We start from the raw sequence: 24,629 nt of genomic DNA, 5'->3' as shown, positions 1-24,629 counted from the left end.
CCTGGTTGACTTTAGTTCCCTACATGCTTTAATAAACTTTGATAATATATTGGGATTTGTAGTCCAGCAATACATGAATAAGGTGTGGTTCAGCAGCACACAGCTTTGTATGCAGAGTAAGTACTTACCAGATCCTTAGGTTCTGCTTCATCCTGCAAGAGAATTAGTACACATGTATGATTATATATTTATCTGTGATTTAATGTATTAATTACATTTACCACTTTTTTAATGACACTTTCAATAAAGAAAAGAAAAGTGGATGAGGATGGTGTAAAGTTGGAGTCCATTAGGGAATTTCCAGTAGTCACACTGTTATCATGTTATGTGACTCGCTATCATTACAATGCAATAACACAAAATATTAGCAAAGGTCAGACCTCTGCCAGGATAGATAAGACCCCCACCAGCAGGGTTGGACTAGGCTGGCAGGACATTGAGAAAAAAACAAATGGGCCCCGGCTCTCATGGGCCTTGCCAACCAAGGGCCACTCACCTATAAGGCTGCAGATGCACCCCAATCGTTGGCTGCCCCCTCTCACCTGATCATAGCCACAGGTACACTATGCGGCGTGGGTGTGGGGGGAGGAGGTGTCAGGAGGGAAGCCTTTGAGATGTCAAGGAGGGCCATTGGGTTGTAGCCCTGGTGGGCCCTGGACACCCCAGCCCAACGTTGCCCACCATTGCTTCCTTCTTTTCATTATTAATATAATATAATGGTTGTAATAAAAAAGTGGCAAATTCCTGGTACAGGTATAGGGTCTGGAAACCTGTTGTCCAAACAGCTCTAACTCTCCTGTAGAATCCATTTTAGCAATGAATACATTTTTTTACAAAATGATTTCCTTTTTTCCCTGTAATAATAAAACAGGTGCTTGTACTTTATAATAACTAACCTGCATGAATCCATATTGGTGGCAAAACAATCTTATTGGGTTATTGGGTTAGTGATTTTTTGTATGCTTAGTATGGCTATCCCATATAGAACAATGCTTTATTCAAGAAACCCAGGTCCCAAGCATTATGGTTAATAGATTCTTTACCTGTACAGGTACGGGACCTGTTATCCAGAATGCTCGGGGGTTTCCGGATAAGGGATTTTTCTGTAATTTGGATCTCCATATCTTAAGGCTGCTAAAAATCATTTAAATATTGAAGAAACCCAATAGAATTGTTTTGCCTCCAATAAGGATTAATTATATCTTAGTTAGGATCAAGTACTAGGTACTGTTTTATTATTACAGAGCAAAAAAGAAAACATTTTTAAAAATTTCAGTTTCTGGATAAGGGATCCCATACCTGTACATTGTGAGAAATCTCGTTACATAAAACAATTAGTAATAAATAGGCAATGTGATTTAAATCCACACCCAGTGTGTGAAATGACTCATACTCCTAGAGACGCAATATAAGGTTATCATTGCACGTATGGGTGTGTGAGTGCTGTACATGGGCTCTTTGACCATGAAGTTAAAGTAGCAACTCAGAGTAAAGCTAATTTTATCATTTTAAATATTGTACAAATACTGAGCCATTACATTATTTTATTGGGATCAGATTAGGCACCCCATCAGCACCCCATAACATAAACCTCTCTCTGCACTAACAAATACACTGTAAGGAACCATTGTGTTGGAAATATAGGCTGTTGAATAGTCTATACAGTAGAATCAATATAAATGTATAAAAGTAATGGGCAATGATAATTTCAGAGACCACATTCTTCCAAGATGATTTCTTATTCTGAAGGTCACAACAAGCGCATCAGCGTCTTTTTCCCTTTAAGTGGATTCCATAGATTGAAGGTCACAATAAGGCTACATTACCTAGTAACAAGCTCTTTCACCAGACACATGAATAAACTGCTGAGAGGCTGGATATGTAACTGCCAATGCATATCTAAATGCCAGCTGCTGGGGGAACATTCTTTGGCATGTAAATAGAAAGACAGTGAGAAAGCAAGTGACCCGACTATTAACATATTCCCTGAACTGCTTGGTAGATTAGGCCTAACACTATGATATCCCATATCCCACCTAAATTGTCGCACAGATTTTTGATCCATAAAAATTAAAAACATTGTTGCTCAATCAAAATTTAGTTTTGCCTTACATTTCACCAAAAATGTTTATATCTTTATTAAAAGCTTTCATTTGCTGTTTATCTTTAAATATCCCAGCAAGGGCTCTAAATCTTAAAGAGAAGCTATTGTAAATTGTCCATCAATTGTCCATTACCATCATATTTTGAGACTTAGGGCATATATGGTGTAAAAATGCCCAAAATGCACAGTGACATTTGAATCATATTTTTTGCACCAGTGGAGATTGCACCACAGGGATCATTTACAACTCTCAAAATCCAAATGCATCAAAAGCTCAGTCATTCCACCTGTCTTAGGACAGTGCCCCAATGCTGGCTGTGCCTTCTTCTGCTCCCATCTTGTGCCTCAGAATGACACACAAAGAAGGGGCGGGAGTGGAGTATACCTACCTGCCTCTGGCTGCCCCTCACCAACACAGTCAGCGCTGTATTAGCAAAGGGAGCCACAGGTCTCTGTGCTAGTCCTGCGGCTATTTGCAAACACACAGCAAGCACTTTGCACACTGCCCATGGGTTGTCAAATAAGCCCTCCTGTGTGCCATTCACCTAAAGAGCATTCTGGTCGTAGGATTCCTGACACCTGTCACCTCACTCCCATTGTTATTATAATTACAGCCCCAAAATATTCCACACTGTTGTACAATAAATGGGTGCATACAATAAACATACAAGAAAAGAGGGCCCTACCCAAAAAGAACTTGCAGTCTTAAAGGATTTCAAGATTCTGATAATTATTTTTACAGTTGGGAGATCCCTGCTATATTGGGAATCATGCCCAGAGAAGCCTGATCTTAGTGCATCTTGGATGCATGCCCATGGGCGTATTTATAATAAGGCACCCAAAGGCCAGTGCCTAGGGCAGCACGTTTTGGGGGGCGGCCCTCTATTGTCTTTTTTTATATAAAAAGAAATGCCCCAGCCTCTGCCACAGATTGCCATAGGAAATCTGGCGACTGAGCTGGGTGATAAGGGGTTGCGGGCTTTGCAGAAGTAAGTATGTATGTGCGCGTGATGTCACATGCATGATGTAGTGGCGTGTTTAGGTCCCATGCCTAGGGTAACACCGGACCTAAATACGCCCCTGTGCATGCCCTGATCTGCCCATGCCCAGTCCCCTTAATCAGACTCCCTGTTCAGCTGCTTCAGAGGATTCCAGGTGATGTTTCTATGCATTAAATGGTCCTGTTACTGCAGGTGACTGTGTGAGTGGGGGTTAAATGAGGGTGATTACCCAAAAAGGGGGTGAATTGTCTGCATGCCTACCAGCTGCCCCTTTAAGAATAAGTATTCATCAGTAAAGTCTTCATCAGTATCAGTAATGTGATGCATTTGGAGCTTAGTTGCAAAAAAATACAGGACTCCGTTGCACTCCCCCATATAATGGTTTCCGATATTTTACAATAAAAATGGTTGCTTGTGTAGGCCTTAATAAAATAAAAATATGCACATGTCAATTCTATAGAAACACCCATACAATGAAAACCATTTTGATAACAATTAGGAATTCAGCTCCAGGGGGATCATATTTAGAAATGATGGATGAGGGGAAATATTTCAATGCTCAATATTTGAACAATACTTTTCATTGTTTGAGGTTACTGGCTTGTTATAGGTTAGGAAAACAAGAAGGAAGGAAATACTAAATTATAAGCTGCTTCAAAATGAATGCCAGATCCTAATTACATACCAAATATAAATACAACGATACTGGGATGTTTTAAAAAGTCTTTAAAAGTCTTGCAAAATGTTACCAGATAAGTCGTTCATTTTATTTATTTCACCAACGGGACAAAGTTTAAGGAGTGTGGCCTCTGGTCATACAGAAAAACTAGTGGTGGAAAATGCAGTTCCAAACACTACTGCGGGTTGTATATTCTTGATTAATACTGACACCCATATATACTGACACTAATATTCATATATATAGTTATTTTCATGTATGTTTTCAATGGTTTTTGCAACATTTGCATGTCAAGTTTGAACCCTCTGGCACCACTAATCAGTTTACATATACTATATTAAGGATCCTGTTGGCATATGTGGTTTTTCCCATTTTGGTGGGTACATTAGGTGGGTACTAACCAGGACAGTGGGTTACTATAGGGACAGAAGACCCCAAGACTGGAGGGGAACCTGCTAAGGAACCACAATCTCTCCCTCCCTCCTTTCTACCTAAATCTTGTGGGGAAGAAGGGGTTTATGGGTCACAGTTCGAGGGGGCCCTGGCCCTTACATTCTGCTCTTCAGTGTATTTCATTTGTCATATAAAAGCACTAAAAGCATTTGTTTATAGGCTTTAGTTTTCTTTTAAGGCTAGTGCAGTAACTTTCTTTTCCATGACCCCTCCAAAACGAAATTTCAAGGCCCGCGTCCACATTGTGTTACTGTGGCAACAGCCACCATGCAAACTGCCTGCCCATGGTCCCCCAGGGTTGCAGAATTAATTATATATAAGTTATACCTCTGGTTACTCTGTGTATAGAACCTTCTGAAAACATTGTTTTTGACACCTTTATTTCCCCAGGACCAGCCAACCATTTACAGAGGTACCAACCTTGTGGTTTGTATTTCAGGTGCATCTCAGCTGTGGCCAAATTTGGGAGTTTTGCATGTTTCTGACTATATTGGGATATACAGGTCCTTTTCAAAAAATTAGCATATTGTGATAAAGTTCATTATTTTCTGTAATGTACTGATAAACATTAGACTTTCATATATTTTAGATTCATTACACACAACTGAAGTAGTTCAAGCCTTTTCTTGTTTTAATATTGATGATTGTGGCATACAGCTCATGAAAACCCAAAATTCCTATCTCAAAAAATTAGCATATTTCATCCGCCCAATAAAAAAAAAGTGTTTTTAATACAAAAAAAGTCAACCTTCAAATAATTATGTTCAGTTATGCACTCAATACTTGGTCGGGAATCCTTTTGCAGAAATGACTGCTTCAATGTGGCGTGGCATGGAGGCAATCAGCCTGTGGCACTGCTCAGGTGTTATGGAGGCCCAGGATGCTTCAATAGCGGCCTTAAGCTCATCCAGAGTGTTGGGTCTTGTGTCTCTCAACTTTCTCTTCACAATATCCCACAGATTCTCTATGGGGTTCAGGTCAGGAGAGTTGGCAGGCCAATTGAGCACAGTAATACCATGGTCAGTAAACCATTTACCAGTGGTTTTGGCACTGTGAGCAGGTGCCAGGTCATGCTGAAAAATGAAATCTTCATCTCCATAAAGCTTTTCAGCAGATGGAAGCATGAAGTGCTCCAAAATCTCCTGATAGCTAGCTGCATTGACCCTGCCCTTGATAAAACACAGTGGACCAACACCAGCAGCTGACATGGCACCCCAGACCATCACTGACTGTGGGTACTTGACACTGGACTTCAGGCATTTTGGCATTTCCCTCTCCCCAGTCTTCCTCCAGACTCTGGCACCTTGATTTCCGAATGACATACTTTGGACCACTGAGCAACAGTCCAGTGCTGCTTCTCTGTAGCCCAGGTCAGGCGCTTCTGCCGCTGTTTCTGGTTCAAAAGTGGCTTGACCTGGGGAATGCAGCACCTGTAGCCCATTTCCTGCACGCGCCTGTACATGGTGGCTCTGGATATTTCTACTCCAGACTCAGTCCACTGCTTCCGCAGGTCCCCCAAGGTCAGGAATCGGTCCTTCTCCACAATCTTCCTCAGGGCCCAGTCACCTCTTCTCGTTGTGCAGCGTTTTCTGCCACACTTTTTCCTTCCCACAGACTTCCCACTGAGGTGCCTTGATACAGCACTCTGGGAACAGCCTATTTGTTCAGAAATTTCTTTTTGTGTCTTACCCTCTTGCTTGAGGGTGTCAATGATGGCCTTCTGGACAGCAGTCAGGTCGGCAGTCTTACCCATGATTGCGGTTTTGAGTAATGAACCAGGCTGGGAGTTTTTAAAAGCCTCAGGAATCTTTTGCAGGTTTTTAGAGTTAATTTGTTGATTCAGATGATTAGGTTAATAGCTCATTTAGAGAACCTTTTCATGATATGCTAATTTTTTGAGATAGGAATTTTGGGTTTTCATGAGCTGTATGCCACAATCATCAATATTAAAACAAGAAAAGGCTTGAACTACTTCAGTTGTGTGTAATGAATCTAAAATATATGAAAGTCTAATGTTTATCAGTACATTACAGAAAATAATGAACTTTATCACAATATGCTAATTTTTTGAAAAGGACCTGTATTTGGGTGCGTTTCAATGCTTTTCAGTATAGAGGGTTAACAGCAATTCAGGTGCAGGGAGTGGGTGACCAGGGAAATAGAAATAGGGCAATTTATGTAAGTCCACAGTCTGCACCTGCTAGCATCTTCTTTAAAACACTTTTGCCCTTTTACCCATCTATAGGGCTTTGCCAAAGGGCTGTGTTAAACTCTGTGCTGCACAGTTATCTTACAGTAACCTCTATTAATGATATCTTGCCGTTTCATCTTGCCATAGAGATTTTATAGTCTCTTCCAACATGATTAATGCAGAATGTCCCCGAATGGACAGCTCATCTTCCTGTGCATCGTGTAAATTCATAGCTCCCAAATGAAGAATAATTTGCATTGAAATGCTGTTGTTTATTTAGAGAGCAGTTTTTGTCTGCTGCCCTCTGCTATATCATCACCTGATAGTGCTGACAGGAGGAACCGTGGGGCTCTATACTGCTGCATTATGTTCTGCTGCACTTCTCCTTACTCATTCATATACATGACAGAGAGCGAACAGCTTCCAATTATATCTTCAAATGTCAGCTCAGTTGTTAGCCAGTGTTTGCCTTAGTCTCTTCTCAACGTCCTGGAACCCTTCTACGCCATTTTCAAAATGACTCTTGTCAGACATTTTCTCAGTGCTTTTTAAATGGCTCATTTTCTAGGGGTAATGATATTTTTTTATGGCATCTACAACTCATTTTTTTTTTACTCAGATCTTTATTGAAAAGGGTCCTGGAAAAATAGAATGCTTTTTTAAAGGAGCAGAAATGAAAGGCACAAATCCAAATATGAAAAGGTTTTTGTATGCAATTTCTTTGTTAAAGGGCACCTATCTTAGGGATATTGTTTGGGGGTGTGGGTTAATAGATCACACACTCCAGAAGAGAAAAACAATACTATTTTACCCAAAATATTCTCCTAGTGAGTGCTAAGCCACCTGCACCGGGAGCTCCATCTCCCAGGTCTTACAGATTATGTGAATACATGTAACATCACATGCACATATGGAACAAGACAAAGGCTCAGCATGCACATGCATGTCCAGGGCTGCCATCAGAAACTTTGGGGCCCCATACAAGTAGTTTATATGGGGCCCCCATGAACAGAAGCATGCAGTAGCTACTTATTGACCACATCCCTTTTCTGTATACTATAAACAGCTGATGTTACTCTATTACTATTAAGCAGTTCAGTTCCATTAATTAATTCACTAATTAACAGTCAGCTCATTGGGGGTGAGCGGCTCAAGTTTAACCCCTTCCCACCTACCTGCCCCTGCTCTGTGCTGTCATTGCTTGGTATGGAAGTTACGTAAGTTTTTGCATAACTTACATAAACTGGATATGTTTAGGAGTCCAATGATCTTGGTGCAAGGCCCAGTAACTCAGTAGTAGTCAATAAAACCAATAAAAATAATAAGCGAGGCAGTTTATGTGCAAGTTACGTAAATTTGCCATAACTTTATACGTAACTTACACGATTTGCACAACTTTCGCGGTGCGCCAAGCATCACTTGCGAAAATGTTATTATTCGGAATACTTGGGACCTGGAGCCTTTCAGATAAGGATCTTTCCGTAATTTGGATCTCCATACTTTGTCTACCAAAAAATCATTTAAACATTAAACATTATTTTGTCTCCATTAAGGATTTAATGAGGTTAAAGATAATAAGGATAATGATCAAGTACAAGGTACTGTTTTATTATTACAGAAAAAAGGAAATCGATTCTAAAAATCAGAATTATCTGTCTAAAATGGACTCTATGAAAATGGCCTTCCCTTAATACGGAATTTTTTATATCCTTTACCTATAATACTTTTAATACTACCTACTGTATACCTGTAATACTTTTTAGCAGCTAAGGGAAAGTTAATACTCTGGTCTTATCATTTATGATGGCTCTTGTACAAAGTGGAAAAGAACATGTTATTTAGCAAGATTGTATTCATGAGGGCGAGTGAGGGGGCACACAATGTAACCCCTCCCACCACTTACCTGTCCCCTAACTTGTTCATCATTCAAACACTCAGATTAGGTATGGGATCTATTATGCAGAGTGCTTGGGAGCTGGGCTTTTCCTGATAATGGGTTTTTACATCATTTAAATCACCATTCTTTAATTAATTCAACTAAAAAACATTTAAACATTAAATTAACCTAATAGGATTTTTTTTATAGCAATATGGATTCATGCAACTTGATTAGGACCAAGTACAAGGTACTGTTTATTAATAAAGAAAGAAAATATTAGAATTATGTGCTTAAAATGAACTTAATGAAAAATCTCCTTCCCACAATTAAGAGCTTTCTGGATATCAGGTTTCCGGATATGGGTTACCATACCTTTACTAAAGTTTTATTATAAACGGTTAATGTAGTCTGACTGAATCAGATGAAAATTTAATTTAAAACATAAATGCATGTGACATTTAAAGCCAATCACCCTATCACAACAGCACCTCCCCCTATCATCCAGTACAGTATTGCTCTTATTATAGTCCTTGCCAAAAATACTCAAGGAAAATATAAATATAAAGTTCTTAATCTAAAGACATTACTGTCATCAATAATTTAAAACTGTATCACGAAGCTGAAGCTTTAAACATGCAATTTCATCCAGTCCTCTCTGAATCATAACTCTAACAAATTTGCTTTCTTCATTATCTCTTTCTGCTGCTGTGGCTGCTGTTGCTGGTGGGGAAAGTAAATTGGCCAATTTTCCAGTGGACTGACTGCAAAATCCTGCAAGGTTCTCTTTCCTTTCAAAAAAAAAAAATCTTTCTCATTGATAAAAACCTGCTCAAATATGAGGGAGAAATAAAAATCAGAGGTTTCCTCTTATACAAAATGAATGACAAGATAAATAGCATTTCACTCAGCATTAAAGGAGCCATCAAATTGCCTCTAGGAAACCTTCCCCACTTTGGTTACCAAAAATGTGCTCTCTGCTAATGCACTTGCATCAAATTAAATGGGTGCCCTCTGAAGAAGTTCAGATATACCCCAGGCTGGTGCAGTTTTCTGCTAACAGAAGCACTGGCCAAGGGTATCAGGTAAGCTATTACAATCATTGGGGGGTGCCTAACATTTGGCAGACAATTTGCAGTTGCTCTTCATTTTTTATTATTTGCGGTTTTTAAATTATTTTGTTTTTTGTTCAGCAACTCTCCAGTTTGGGTCTGGTCGCTAGGGTCTGTTTTAACCTAGCAACTAGGCAGCGGATCGAAAGAGAGACAGGAATATGAACAGAGGAGGGCCTAAATAGAAAGATAAGTAATAAAAATGAACAATAACAATAACATTTTAGCCTAAAAGTCCCCATACATGGGCCGATTGTAGCTGCCGATATCGGTCCCTTGGACTGATTCGGCAGCTTATCGGCCCGTGTAGGGGCAGAAACGAGGGGCCTGGCCGACCGATATCTGGCCTGAAATTGGCCAGATATTGATCGGCCAGGTTAGAAAATTCAGTTGGATCGGGGACCGCATCGGCTAGTTGATGCGGTCCCCGAACCGACTGCCCCATTGCTGCCGTTAAAATTCGATCCTTTGGCCCCAGGGCCAAACGATCGAATTCGCCTACAGGTTTCCCGATACCGCCCACCCGTAGGTGGGGATATCGGGTGAAGATCCGCTCGCTTGGCAACAAGCGAGCGGATCTGCCGTGTATGGGCTGCTTTACAGAGCAATAGTTTTTTGGCTCCTGGGTTAGTGACCCCCATTTTAAAGTTGGAAATTAGTCAGAAGAAGAAAGCAAATAATGAAAAAAAATAAAAAATGAAGACTAATTAAAAAGTTACTAGGAATAAGCCATTCTATAACATACAAAAGTTAACCTGAAGGGGAACCACACCTTTAAACTTTCCTTCTCCTTTAAAATAGTACAGGGCAGTAAAGCAGAGACAAAAGTAAGTGGAGTCAGCTCCCTGCCATCCTGAATGGCAAAAGAATAAAGCAGAGAAGGCAAGGGTATCAGGGCAATATAGCAGCCAGGCAGATATTTATATGGGCAGAAACATCAGATTTAATACGGGGTGGTCAGTTCAGCATTGACCACAACCATTTAGAGACATCTTCATTGTATTCCAATGATATAAAATTCCCATTCTATCACATACATTAAAATGCAACTACCTCCTCCAGTAGATAAAGAGTATTCTGTAGCACTGCTGAATCTGTAGATCAAGGTTGTGCCCTGAAGGCAAAGCTAAATGTATTGGTAATAGTGTGTATCACCTTAGCCCATTATTAGCTCATATGCTTTAATAGAGATCATCATGCCAAGAAAGGTAAAATGATTACTACTTCTTTTAAGCAGCTGAAACTTATACAAATACTACCATCCACTAACATACTATCTCTCTGGGCTGTAGTTCCAAAATTGTGGTGCTGGGTGTAAGTTTGTAAGGTCAAACTGAAGGCCTGTTAAAGGGATACTGTCATAATTTTTATGGTATACTTAGTTGTAATATTGGTGCGTAGGCAGCCATCTCAGTGCATTGTGCCCAAGTCTGAGCTTTCAGAAGGAGCCATCGCTAAACACAGCGCCGGATTTCAAATCCAGGTGCCCAGAGGCCGCCCCCCTCCCCCTGCGCGAAAAAACTTTAACTCCCCCGAGCCAATGCAAGCACGCATGCGCGTCATTTCAATTCCCATACGGAGCAGTGGGGAGAAGTTCTCCTATATACACCTGGAAACCCAGTTTGAAGATAATTTTGGATGAGGTTTGGGGTGAATATGTAACTGCTTTCCTATTTCCTACTATCACTGAAGGACTGAACACAGATATTTTCCTATATCTGTACTCCATAGGTGGAGCCCTGAACAAATGCCCACTGCCTTGAGGCAATAGCACAAGGGGCAAATTTTGGGAGTTTTAAGTGACACTTTTTTATACCATTAAATTATTATTTAGCTACAGCATCCATCCTGTGCTTATTTCTGTTTACAGGGATACCATAATGTTTACACCCTTTGTGTCAATCTCCGGTACCAACTGTTTATGACCACTGGCTCCTGATACTTTTAGGGTCTAGTGAGAATGCCACAGGCAGCAACATAGCAGCTTCACCCTTGTATCAATGTACTTAAGCAGATAAGGAATTTTCAGTGCCCACAGAAAGGTATACCTTCAGTCTTATTAATGGGAAATTTTACATGCTCAAAATATTTTATGCTAACCTTATTCCCAGTCATGTCACTTTTAGCATTATTCCATTTAGAGAATTCATAACAGCCTAAATTCTGGTGCCAGATACCATCCTACATCTGGTATTTCTTCTTTGTTCTACACGGCTTATCTACTGTATACTCACTGTAGCTCTCGAGCTTAGAATTACAGACCGTATCATTGACCTACAAAATCTTCTACCGCTATACGCCTTCCTTAAATGAATAGCCTTGTTTCTGTGTAGCCCTATTAATTGGTCCCAGAGCTGTATATATCTCCCATGTAACATCCTTTGGGTAACATATCACTTACAAGCTACTGTACAAAAAGCCTGCAGTTATAGAGAGGAAGACCTTTATTCAGTCACAGGTGGTGTAAAGGTTTGGCATATTGTGTACATAGGAGTGAGCATAGTCAGCAAAGCAACATGGGAGACATACTAGACATTAAGGGGGGCATTTCTAACAGTAAAATCATTATGTTGCTATGCTTTGCTTTCTGTAACATTGTATATTGTTTCATATGTCTCCATATATTAACAATTATGCTAATAGCTACTATATGTTTGTATATACATATGGGAGGGTGCTGCCATATTACTTACACTGGCTAAAGATTCTCCATAGCAACTAGAAAAAAACAAATGTATGAGGAAAGGTAATACTTACTATAGGGTGGAGGATGGGTGTAGTAAATAAACTATACCTTTCACATACAGCAACAGCAGCAATAGAGAAGACATTAGGTGCCGGTGCTTCTTATACAGTAATGGGTAATTTACTACACATTGAAACGTGTTATTTCTTATGTAGCTGATATGTAATATTACAGTAGGACCTTGAATAAAGTAGAACAGCAAAGATGTCAAAGCCTCACCTTTTTTTGGGGGGTGCTCAAAAAAATGCCATCCCGACAAAAGAGAGAGAGTCATTTTTCACTTTTTTGTCCCCTACAATAGGTGAGTATCACCTGGGAGTACTAACCCTATTGATTCTCCTAGAGGGGGGCCAGAACTGCCCTGATTCACTACCCCTAATCTGCCTCACACCCTTGGGCTGAATTTGATACCACTTCGCTGCCAACTGCAATTACCTTCTCACATTGGGGTTCATTTATCAACACTGGGCAAGTTTGCCAGTGGGCAGTAAACCATAGCAACCAATTAGCAATTGACTTTTTTCAGACAACTGCAGGTATAAAAATTAATGCAAAAATGTAATTGGTTGCCATGGGTTACTGCCCATGGGCAAATTTGCCCAACAGTAGACAGATTGTAACAGAGCTGCATACACTCAATGTATGCAGTTGGGGAGCTTACCCCATTTATTGTAACCACCTTACCTTAGATCAATGTTTAAGGGGGATGAAATCCTGAGGAAGAAAGGGTGTGCCCCCCTGATACGTTGATCTAAGGTGGTCACAATAAATGGAGTATGCTCCCCAACTACATATATTGTTCAGTTACAAACTCCCAATTCCAAAAGTGACATGACGCAGCATCAAAGCTTCTTTCTGTTTTTCAGTACAGTTCCGTGAGCTGAAAATCAATACTCTGTATGGCAACTTTTTAACCACCTTTCCAATAAACTCTTTGTGGTTCAAAAGCAATTAAACTATGAAATCTATACAATATTTCCCTGGAGAAATGATCATCTACCCTCTAAAATAGACAATGTCTGAAAAAACCTGCACACCTCATACAGCCAAATAAACCCCCCCCCCCCCCAACAAATCACTGCCATAAAATGAAATAGTGCAGGGGCACAGGTAATAAGTCCCTTGTCTAAATAGTAAAGAAGTAAAAAAAATCCACAATTATTGCACAACACTCAGTTGTATAAAGTGTTTAATGGGGGTCATAAACAACATCCAGTTTCATAATACAGTATATGTGATGAACAGTCAATAGACAGACTGAGGATGGGGCCCAGTAACTTGGGACCTGAGGGCTCATGCATGGGTGCAAAGTTAAAAAAACAGGCACCTAGTGAGCACCTACAGGTTTAGATCTTTGCATTTCAAAATTAACCTCAAGGACCTGTGCCCCCCCACTGTTGAATACTGCACTGCCTGTGTTAAACAGCACTGTATTCGTATATTTGCATAATTCAGATGTGCAAGTTAGGGAGCATGGGTGCGAGCAGGGTGCAAAGGTGCCCTCCTATTACCACATGCCCTGTGTCAGGCAGTAAGGACAGGACTGCCTTGTGTTTGCTGGCACTGTGCTCAGCGTCTTGTGCTAAATTTTTAACCTGCCCTGAGCTGCAGAGCGCTGGGATGTGATTTTGCGCCCCTTAGTACTCTACCACTTATGTCCAAGTCATTAATAAATGAGGCCGTTGGGGATCTCTAGTCATTTGGAGCACCCTGCATAAAACTACTAAATTACTTTTAAATACAGACATGGGATCCATTATCTGGAAATGCAAAACCAATAATTAAGGCACAAAATGACCAATAGAAAACAAAACACTCACCAAGTAGAAGTGGTGGTCTAGGTGCACCAGCCCCAGACCCTTAGCATAGGGTGCATAAAGCAAAAAGCAACAACCACCATGGGTATAAAGGCACTCAGAAAACCCCACAGGGGTCACAAAAGAATTTTGTAAAAAAAACTTTCCATTATCTGGAAACCTGTTTTCCAAAAAGCTCCAAATTACAGGAGGACCATTTCCCATAGACTCCATTATAATTAAATAATTACAGTTTTCAAAAGTGATTTTCTTTTTCTCTGTAACAAAAAAAAGTACCTTGTACTCGATGGGAACTAAGCTCTATACTGAAGAATCCATACTGGTGCCAAAACAATCCTCCTGGGTTTTTCTATGTTTAAATTATATTTAGCAGACTTAAGGTATGGAGATCCAAGTTTCAGAAAGACCCATTATCCCGAAATCCCCAGGCTCTGTGCATTTTGGTCCCATACCAGTATTTAAAAAAAAAAAAAAAAAAGATTAATATGGATTCATGCATCTTAGTACAAGGTCATAGTACAAGGTACTGCACAGTTATTACAGAAAAAGGCAAATCTATTAAAAATGAAGAATCTGCTCTGTGGGAAATGACAACGCTATATTTTGGAGCTTCCTTGATAACTGGTGTCTGTATAATTTCTCCAACACCATACCATTGTCTGAAAAGGGAGGGGGGCAGTTAGACAAGTACGGACTTGGTAAATATGTATTAATAATGCCCTTGGATTAGTGCTTTAATACTCATTTGTTTAGCAAAGTCCAGAGAGCAACCATAAAAACTAACTGCCTCTGCAAAGTGCTGCCCTTCAAGAGCCTGTAATCCTGTATGTGAGCAGAGCCCTAGTGACATGCATATTGCATGAGATGGACAAAGACTGCTCTGTAAGATGAGAGAAAAACGGACAGTCTGGAGAATGATAAAAATTCACATATTCAGTGTTTTACATGCACGGGGAGAGCTGCAAAATAAAAGCAGGATGGACCGAGCACAGGCATCGAGTTTGTCCTATTTTATTAGTCGGCTGGCGAAAGCCTATAATAAAAACGTGGGTATGGTAATAAGCCTGTCATTTTGTTCCAGAACAAAGGAAATCAAAATCTTTTATCCTTGTTATCTTGGTGCAATCTTTCTCTCACTTTAGAACATCTTCTTTTTTTTTCAAATTTCAATTTTTATCACCAGACCCGGAGAAAAAGCTGAATATTAGATGTTACATTAATAGCCCTAAAATTTTGCAGCATTAAGAAATGATAAGAAGTGGATACTATAAAACCCTCGTTATTCGTTGGGATGAATAATGAGCAAACTGGGTTGATTTGTCCTTGGCATGTTCCAAAGAAGAAGAAAAAAAAGCTAAAATGTTTGGTGCAAATGTAAGGTCACAAAGTAAAGCATAGCTGGGTGTTAAAGGAGAATCATCAAAAGCTCCAAACATGCAGCCAAACTGTGGTGGATGTTTAATCAGTATCATCTTATCTGATCTATGTTTCTGACAGTGTTTGGATGAATCCAAAGCTTCAGCCCAGAGCACACTGAGCATGTGCAGGGTCACCGACCATCAAAACATCATCTTACAAAATCACAAGATGGATATCTCCAGAGGACAAATTTACTGCTTTACCTCTGGGCTGGTACAATCAATTCCATATATAAAATACAGCATTTCTAGGCTTTTTATTTTATAGGCTTCAGTTCTCCTTAAATCAATCCATTTTCCAAATAATAAAATTCGTTAGTGCAGTCTATTAACCCCCAGTCACTGAGACACCGAATCAATTGTTTTTATCATCTTGGCCACACCTTGTTCTGCTGCAGCCACACCCTCATTTGCGCACCACACCCCCAATTAAGGTCAGAGCTCTGCCTGTTTCTGAGTTACAACAAATATTGTGATATATTTAATTGTGTTTCTATACTCACCGTTGTAATTTGATTGTTTGGCTCTAGAGCCAAGCAATCTAATTAGCCCGATATCACATACCTGAAGTGGGCATATCGGGAGAAGATCTGCTTGTGGGTGCGTGTTTATTAGTCATGGCTTCTGTGTATAATATAAATATAACATTAAAATAAATATACTTACCATGAATTCTTAGCAGTTCACTCTAACTATATTTTTGACTATAAAGTATCTTGCAGGTATTAAAAAGAACATTATTGTGATAAACCAGGTTGCACTGCTGACTCCTACGTTTCCAAGCAGCAATCGTCACACAATACCATGTTATTGCCATTCAAATCAATGGTGAGTGATCCCTAGTGTTTTTGCCACTTATGGGGCTATCAATCACCTGGGCTAAAAACCGTCTGTAATCGTATGAAGTAAATCATCCAATAATTTTTCTTATAGCACAGCAAAGATCTACAAAGTAGGAGGCCCAGAGAGATGCAGTAGGGTGCCCCAGTGAGACTTGTGCTAACCAGGGATACCTATATTACTTGCACTTAGGTTGTGTTGTGTTTTCCTGCTATCCTGTAATGTTCCCTCTGCTCTAGTGACCAGTGTGGCTGTACATTGCACCTGACAAGGACCTGACGGTAGACCTGATAGGAACTCAGAAAGTGAGATTGGGGTGGGGGGGGTGGTTAATGCAATTTGATAAACCAAATTGCTGGGAACTGGCACAATATCAATTTGAATTACAATTAATTACATATGATCTTGGGGCTTTTGATATAATGTGCCCTTTAGACAGGCACATGCATGGCTCTGACACTGTTTTAGCTCACTGCATTATCTCAGGCACAGAGCAGTCATTCTAATATGCAGATTGGATAAGGGAAGAGATGCACAGCTGCAGTGTTCAAGATGGGGGTTTATTTACCCTTGTGTATCTTCACCAGAGTATCTGTTAAATAAGATTCTTGCTATACCAAAAATTCAATGCACTTTATCATGATTAGGTCATTTTCCTAATGCAATATATGAATTCATTTAAAACCAAGATATTTTTCAGTGTCTGTGTGTTTCTAATATTAAATAGCTACTTATTCCTGGGAAGAGTCAGTCTCTGACTCATCTGCCAGCAATATAACCCCCTCCCTTAATGCTTGCCTGTGATTCTCTTTGCTAAAGACTATACCTGGTGATCCACAAACAAAGGAGGCCTGTGCTCCATATCAGGACAATGCATTTTGTTCCTATAAACAATAAACAGCTCCATACCCCAGACTTATTGCAATTTGATCTATGCTTTTAATCTTTTTTTTGTTCTCACTTTTGCTGCAGGAAAGAAGCCGAAATGACAACGAAGAAGCCATTGCTGGAGATTTATTCACTGCTTTGTAAGAGTTTTTTTTCTTCTCTTATAGTTGGTGAATCACCAGTTCATGAATTCTAACCGCTAATACATCCATTCTTACAGGGATCTATTTTTTTTCAAGGGTACAGGGTCTGTATAGTGTCATGTAGAAAAGTGCAATCCACGTCCTTCAAGCCAAGTAAATATGTCCTATTAGGTTTGCTAGTTGAGACATATATTTAGGATTCATGGTCACGCCCCAATGTCACCCATCACGCCCCCTTCCTGAAGTTCCAGAAGCAGAAAGGAGGTAACCCTAGGGGCACATGGAACACATCTTGATACCTTCCACCTGCGTTCAGTGCTTGATCGGCCTGTAAAAGTATGGACCGACAAGGAAGAATGGGCTGTGTTTTGTCCTGTGCTTCCCTGCGGTGGGACGTGGACAAAATTCACTATGGGAGAACCCAGGGTGAAATGCTAAATAAATAAATGTGTAAGAGCCTTACCCCTTTTCTGATATGGGACATTCCTAAACTTTTTTATTTTAAATAGATCCACTGCAAATGGCTACACACCTCTCAACAGTCATATTTTCCATGAAGGAATAAAAAGGCTTAAATAATGCATCGTTTTGGGAACTGTAGTGCTAGGAATTGTAGTCCAGCAACATCAGGGTTGTATTTTTAAAGCAAGTGTCGTAACTATATGGTGCCAGGCCCCCAGCAAAAATTTTTCAGAGAGGCCAAGCACACACTGCATTGCACTCCCCCGTTTGGTTGTGCCCTTCTCTCCCTGCATGCTCAGGTAGGAGAGATGTCTCTGCAGCCATAGAGGAAGCAGACCCCGAGGTTTGGGCCCCCTTGTCCCATGGGCCTCCCCCAACAATTGTGAGGCCTACTTTATCCATAGTTAAGCCACTGCTTATTATACAATTGTACGTTTCAAAAACTTTTCCCAAATCTCCATAGCCAGCACCTGAATTAAACTGTAAAGAATGCACAGTGGCTCAGTGGGTAGCACTTCTACCTTGCAGCGCTGAAGTCTTAAATTCAATCCCAGTGAGGGCACTATCTGCAAGCAGTGTGTGTGTTCTCTGTGTCTGAGTGGGTTTCCTCCACACTCCAAAAACATACGGGCAGGTTAATTGGCTTCTGACTAAAACTGACCATAGTGTGTGTGAATGTAATAGGGATGTTAGATTGTAAGCTCCTCTGCTTAATGTTCTTTGTTCCTCCAAATGGAGTTGGAAGCAATAAACATATTTTTTTCAAGCACTGAACAGGGTTCCAGTGTAATATAATAATAAAAAAAATTATATAATAATCTTTGTAAATAAGATAACAGCAAGATGCCTGACAAAGTACTAGGAATCAGCTTTTCTCATTTTGCATCTATAATGATGGTTTTTGGCAACTTTTATGTAAAAATACGAGGCACAGTGGGAGCACGTTACAGTTGGGTTTAGAAACCCTTTAAGTAAATCCTGCACTTTTTTTGCCCCATTCCCCATCTTGTGCAAATTGAGATTGGAAGTTTAAACTCCTTGTAACAATCTCTCACAGAGTAAATGTATTTCTGTGTAAAATATCCAAACATGCTCCAAAATGAGGCCTAAGAATGAGAAGGTAAGCAAAATAAAAGTATGAAAGATGAAAGGGCATTTTAGTTATATCAGGTCAGTGAATGTTTTAAAAGTCACTCCTGTTTTGTATATGAAAGATACAACTGTATGTAAACTGGATCTTTTACATGGCAGAAAGCTACAAGGTATTTAAAGCTGAGATTATAACGAATTAAAGAATCAATTTCATATTTGCATTACATACATACACACCAAAGAAAATATATTGTTCCTTGAGAAAAAAATTGTGATCTCATTCTCATCCAGAATACAGATGTATCAGTAAATCTGTGCCTAGTCAGATACACAGTAAAAGATTTATTTATTGGTTTATGAAGATCAGGCTGCTTTAAGCCACTGAAGCCATTAGAACGATTCAGCAATAAAATAAAAGTGCTGCAAAATCTGGCAAAAACAGAAAAATGACACTTCGGCGGTAATCTTGTTTTTATATGGAGATTATAAAGTTTTGCATGTGCCGCAAGGGATAAATGTCTCATTTAAGTGAAATTAACCTTGCCAGATAATATTATGAAATGTTTAATTTTGACACACGCAATTGGAAGTAGGGCTGGGCGATATACCTTTTAATACCGAATACCGGTGTTTCTTTTTAAAACTATATTCATTTTTCAGATACCGCAATACCGGGGGTGTCAGGGTACTCACCCGTGCGGCCCGGTCTCGCGCGCCTCCTTGCGTGCGCGCACGTCCCGTTGTCCGCGGGACGTTGCGCATGCGCGTCCAGGTGCGCGTGCGTCAAAGCGCACATACATGTCAAAGCGTGCACGTCCGCGACACGCTGACGGTGCCGGTTCTGCGCATGCGTGGGGGGTATTTAAAGCTATCAAACGCCTCCTCCTGTGCTATGTTGTCTGCGGCCTTGCCTGGGAAACTAAGCCTGCCTGATTTACCTTACGACTTTCTGTTGCCGATCCTTCGCTTGCCTGACTCTGATTTTCAATACTGCAGTAATTATTCTCTAATTTATTAGGAAATGGGGTTAACACCTAATCATGCATGGAAAAAAAAAAATACCGTCAAATACCGTGACACTGATATAATTTTGAAAAATACCGTGATATAAATTTTTGGTCATACCGCCCAGCTCTAATTGGAAGCATGACTTGTTCACATTGTGGGGTGATTATGCTGTCAGAGATGAGCGGCACTAGCCTTTTTTTTTTTTTAAAAAGGGGGGAGCATACTTCTATTAAAAAAAGAATGTATTTACGTTCTACAGATGGCCCAGAAACTGACATTTTTGAGTTTATAGAATGAGTAATACAATGGGTTATATTATGCTTGTAAGAAATCTGTGAGGGTTATCCCAGAGACTGGGGCAGCAATCCGTGATACTAGCATTAGAGAAGGTCATGAATCTTTCAGCCAAGAGACATAAGGGCCACAAAGGGGGTGCTATGAATAGACTGGAGTAAGACAGTGCGGAGCAGATAAAGAACAAGAGTAGAGCTGGATGGCAGAGCCGGGATCTCCAATCACCACCCTAGTCCCCTTGCTTGCTCACCTGTGATATGCCTTGGCTCCCAGAACTTGAGCCAGGGCGGCATGAGTGGAGTGTATTAAGCAGTAGCTCCCTTGGCAGTTGACTCTCCTGCCTACCTTTAATTCCGGTCCTGCTGGATGGAACATTTGGAGAATAGGCAATCTGTGGATTCTGGCAAATGCCGGAGGGGCTGTTGTAAGATGCCACAGAAAGTCACTGTTAATGGGCTGGTGGGGGGCTGTTTGGGCCTCTGTGTACTGGAAATGCCAGGGCCTATTTTAAATCCCAGTCCATACCTGAATAGCTTAATAGGCTTCTGATAATGTCGACCCTAGTGAGTATGTAGGGGCCTTAGAGTATAAAGATGGCCATACATAGGCCGATGAACGCTTGTGACTTGGCTGCTTCAGACTAAGTCAGCAGCTTAATTGCCCTTGAAAAGGACTGCTGACCAATATTTGGTCAATAATTAATCAGATATCCTTTGCGCAGCTTCCGCCTGCAGTTTTCATTTGAGGTTGCTGTGTAGGCCAAATTGGACAGAGATCTCACCATGTATGGGCAGCTTAATTTGTAAACTAGGGCAAGATTGTAAATAGTGGATACTCTTTGTAAGGTGCTACATAAATGTGTTATCATTATACAAGTAGAGTATTGTAAATAAACAACTGGCCCTGTTTAATACAATTTTCATCTAATTTCACAAATACCAAGAGTGAATATAATCTTGAGAAACCAGTAATGCATTGCAGATTGGAAATATGTAGCATTAAACTGTATGACAGGAAAAATACCCTCACAACCTATTGAAAAAAAAATATATATATTTTTCTCTCTTATAATAAAACAATGAGAACGAGATCTTTTCCACCAGAATAAAACAAAATCCTTCCTCTCCATGTTGCTTGAGATTCTCTGGAAGCAGAAAAAAAGCAATTTTGTCTTATCCCGAGGTCCTGGCTGTATGGATTATTTGAAATCTAGTGATTTCTGTGGTTGCCAAGAATAAAATTAATGTGACATTAGTGTTTCTTTAATATGTTAGAGTAAAGGTTGGATCAATATATGTAGCTATTCAAACAATGTAAAGAATTAGCATGGTAATATTTTTTTTACATTTGCATATCTCTCCAGGCAAATAAAGAAATGTGCATATATATTTCTCATCTTCCTCCCAGATCAGGATAAATCATCGATGTACCCCAAGCACAACTAAAGGTGAGTCAGACACTAGCTCCTTTGAAACAAACCCACAGTTAATATACATACAGCGTTTATAACAGGCAAATTGGTTGAATATAATAGCAGCTTATTTAGCTATAGTATTTAGTTATCCTTTCAGCCTGAAAAGAAATATTGATATGACAACTGTGAAAATAAATTAGTTTCCAGCTGTCCCAATTCTCCAGTGTAAAAGGTCAGTTATTCAATAAACACAGAACATTTCGGGCAGGTTATTTGGACACCTCCGTATTACCGAACCTGTTGCTTACAAGAAACAGGCATTTGCTAATTATTTTAAAAACTTGAAACTAGATATTCTAAAAGGGAAACTATATAAGGGGTCTGCAGTTGGGGTCTGCTGTCGCGTAAATAATTTAATTCAGTTTTTTGTATCAAAAGTTGCATGGTATACTAGAGCTCTACCAGTGCACCCAGTTTCAGACTGAGATTCCAGGGGTCTACCAGAAAACCTTGGACCATGAGCCCATTGTTCCTCCTCAACCTCTTGATTCTCTTCACTTTTCTCTACATACTATACTCTATTCTAACATCTATCTATTATCTTTGTTCCCATACAGAAAGAAATATGGAATGACCATTAAATAGGCCAAATGGTTAGAAGCAGGAGGGCACAACAGAGACCGTTTCCGCACACCCTAGCTCTCCAAAATTGAACGCCCGGTGCACTCTGCTAGAGGGATCGGCACCCTCCCAAAACTGCAAAGCAACAAAAAGCAAAAGCACTCAGGCTACAAGGGAAAATCCTTTAAAAAAATTTTTGCGGAGGTGCAACGTTTCGGAGCAAACCTAGCCCCTTTATTAAGAAGCAGGAGGGCCCACTGACACCTGGGCCCACCGGGAGTTTTCCTGGTATCCCGATGGCCAGTCCGACACAATGGCACTTTGTAACTCTTCAGAAAGGTGACACCTGAAACTCACAGAGGTGTGAATGCTGTGTGAGTTTCAGATGTGTGTGGATTAGTGGAAGAGTATATATGCTGAGGACTTCCCATACCAGTCAGTTGAACTGAAGAAGCTGCTCAGATGAATAGTGAAACATCTTCAATGATTACCTAACAAGTTCAGTTGCTTTAGATTTATTTATACTAGATATAACATGACCTGGATGAATGAAAATCTTCATAGACACCTAAGTCAATAGCATTTAAAACTTTAAAAGGCAAATGTAAGATGCAGCTATTTTAAGCAAAAGTGTTGTTTTATAACATCTGTTACAAAGTGATCTAAAATATCTGATATTTGCTTTTCTTTTATTCCCACTTTTACTATTATTCACTGTTGGAATCAACTGTTTTTACTTTCATCCTGCAAGTCCAATAAGGCCTCAGTAAAACTGTTTAATTGCTTACTGTGGTTCCCTGCTTTGCTTAGATTCCATTTGTTTATTGTCATACTGTTCTCTACTTAGACTCCATCTGCATCGCTATTTTTGTTGGTCATATATGTCCGCTGACAGCAGCTGCAGAAGATGTCTTTTGGGGACTGGGGGCTAACCATCACATCAGTGGAAACCAGTATTACATCAATGAGAATCCCGCCAGATCTGTGTACATTGGGAACCACATTCTTTGTTCCTTCAGTAGAAGCTGATAGTATTTTTTCCATCTCAGAAAATCTAATAGTGGCAATACACATGAAGAGCTGCTCGTTTGGGGAGATCACCAAATGAGCTGATGTTTTCCCAATATGCCCTTGATGGGATGCAGGCCATTAGGACGAGGACCTTATTAACATGTCAATGTACTCCTCTCCCCAACAGGATTTTCAAATCTTCCTGATTTTCAGGCAGATATTGGTCAGACTGGCCTGTCTGAAAGACCTATACAAGGGCAGATAAGATGCCAATTTAGACAGTTGGCAGCTTTAATCAGTCCCCGTATGGCCACTTTAAACCACAGTTTGTCATCCCAAATGATGTTGGCCTAAGTGTAAGTTCACAAAGTCAAAATGACTTTGCAAGATGGCTGACATAGTGCTAAGAAGCAGCATTCTCAATGGTGAATTTTTTAGCATCTAAAATAGTTTTTTGGTCAGAAACATTTTCAGTGGTAAATTCTCTTGCATCTTTAATTGCGTTTTTGGTCATCATCTGCACAACTAGAGTTTAAAATCCCATGACTGCAGCATCAGCTTATAGTGGAAGTGGAGTAATTTCCATAAATCTCAATTACTGGAAACCCCAAAAGAAAGTCATCTTGTACTAATCTAGCATGGGGAGATTACTGCACAGTTTTGCGGGCCATTATTGCACTGCAATCAAACATCAAACGGTTGAACATAGTGCTGGGGAGGTGTTGGGAGTAGGATTGAGAAACTGGTGCTGACAACCACACATATAAATCTGATGCTTATTTCTATTTTTTCCCAGCTCCAAGGCTAATTGTTCCTATGCTCCTATGAGTTCCCTTCACCCCCCGCCCCCCCTCCTTCCTTTCTTACTCCCTACCCCTGTTTTGGTACTTCCTCTCCTCCTACCTTACTTTTCCATACTCCTCCACCTCCTTCACTTTCTCTCTTTCATTTTGCTACTACTGTAATGACTCTATGGATACATCATTTAATAGGGCTGATTCACTAAAGGTCGATAAGTTTTATCGCACGCTTTTTTGCGTTAAATTTGACAAGAAAATTAACGCGCGATTCACTACAGTATTACCGCGTGCGTTAAGTCGCATATCGCATGCGTTAATTTACACGCTACCGTTGCGTTAATTTGCATGCAGAAATGAATACTAACACATGATTCACAAACACTTAGACGCGCTAAATATCGCATTAGTCTATGCGAAAATTAACACCTTCTTGAGGCAGGCGGTAATTATAGAAAAGTACATTTAACTTGCTTTCGGCAATAAAATAAGGACTTTGCAGTGTTATTTATTCAAGTATGTGTTGGCCCTAGAGTGATGCAGCCGCCAGTTTGCAGGGAAATGGTCATTTTCAATACAGTAATTTTACGAAAGTAATGGCATGTATGGCTAATATGGCGTGTGTTTTTTCGCACGCGGCGACTATTATACGTGGGCGTTGA

At 40.1% G+C, this 24,629-nt stretch overlaps 1 long non-coding RNA gene across 1 annotated transcript; it reads left to right on the top strand.

The window, feature by feature from the left end:
- Positions 1 to 17,183: 17,183 nt before the first annotated feature.
- LOC116407529 lies at positions 17,184 to 22,195 on the top strand. Its single transcript, XR_004220390.1, has 3 exons — positions 17,184 to 17,265; positions 21,488 to 21,571; positions 22,156 to 22,195. It is a non-coding gene; the product is annotated as an uncharacterized LOC116407529 (long non-coding RNA).
- Positions 22,196 to 24,629: the final 2,434 nt, after the last annotated feature.

The sequence above is a fragment of the Xenopus tropicalis genome, chromosome 9 (genome assembly GCF_000004195.4).
Source record: "Xenopus tropicalis strain Nigerian chromosome 9, UCB_Xtro_10.0, whole genome shotgun sequence".
Lineage (NCBI taxonomy): Eukaryota > Metazoa > Chordata > Amphibia > Anura > Pipidae > Xenopus > Xenopus tropicalis.
The sequence above is the reverse complement of the archived record's forward strand: the minus strand, read 5'-3'. Positions and strand labels throughout refer to the sequence as shown.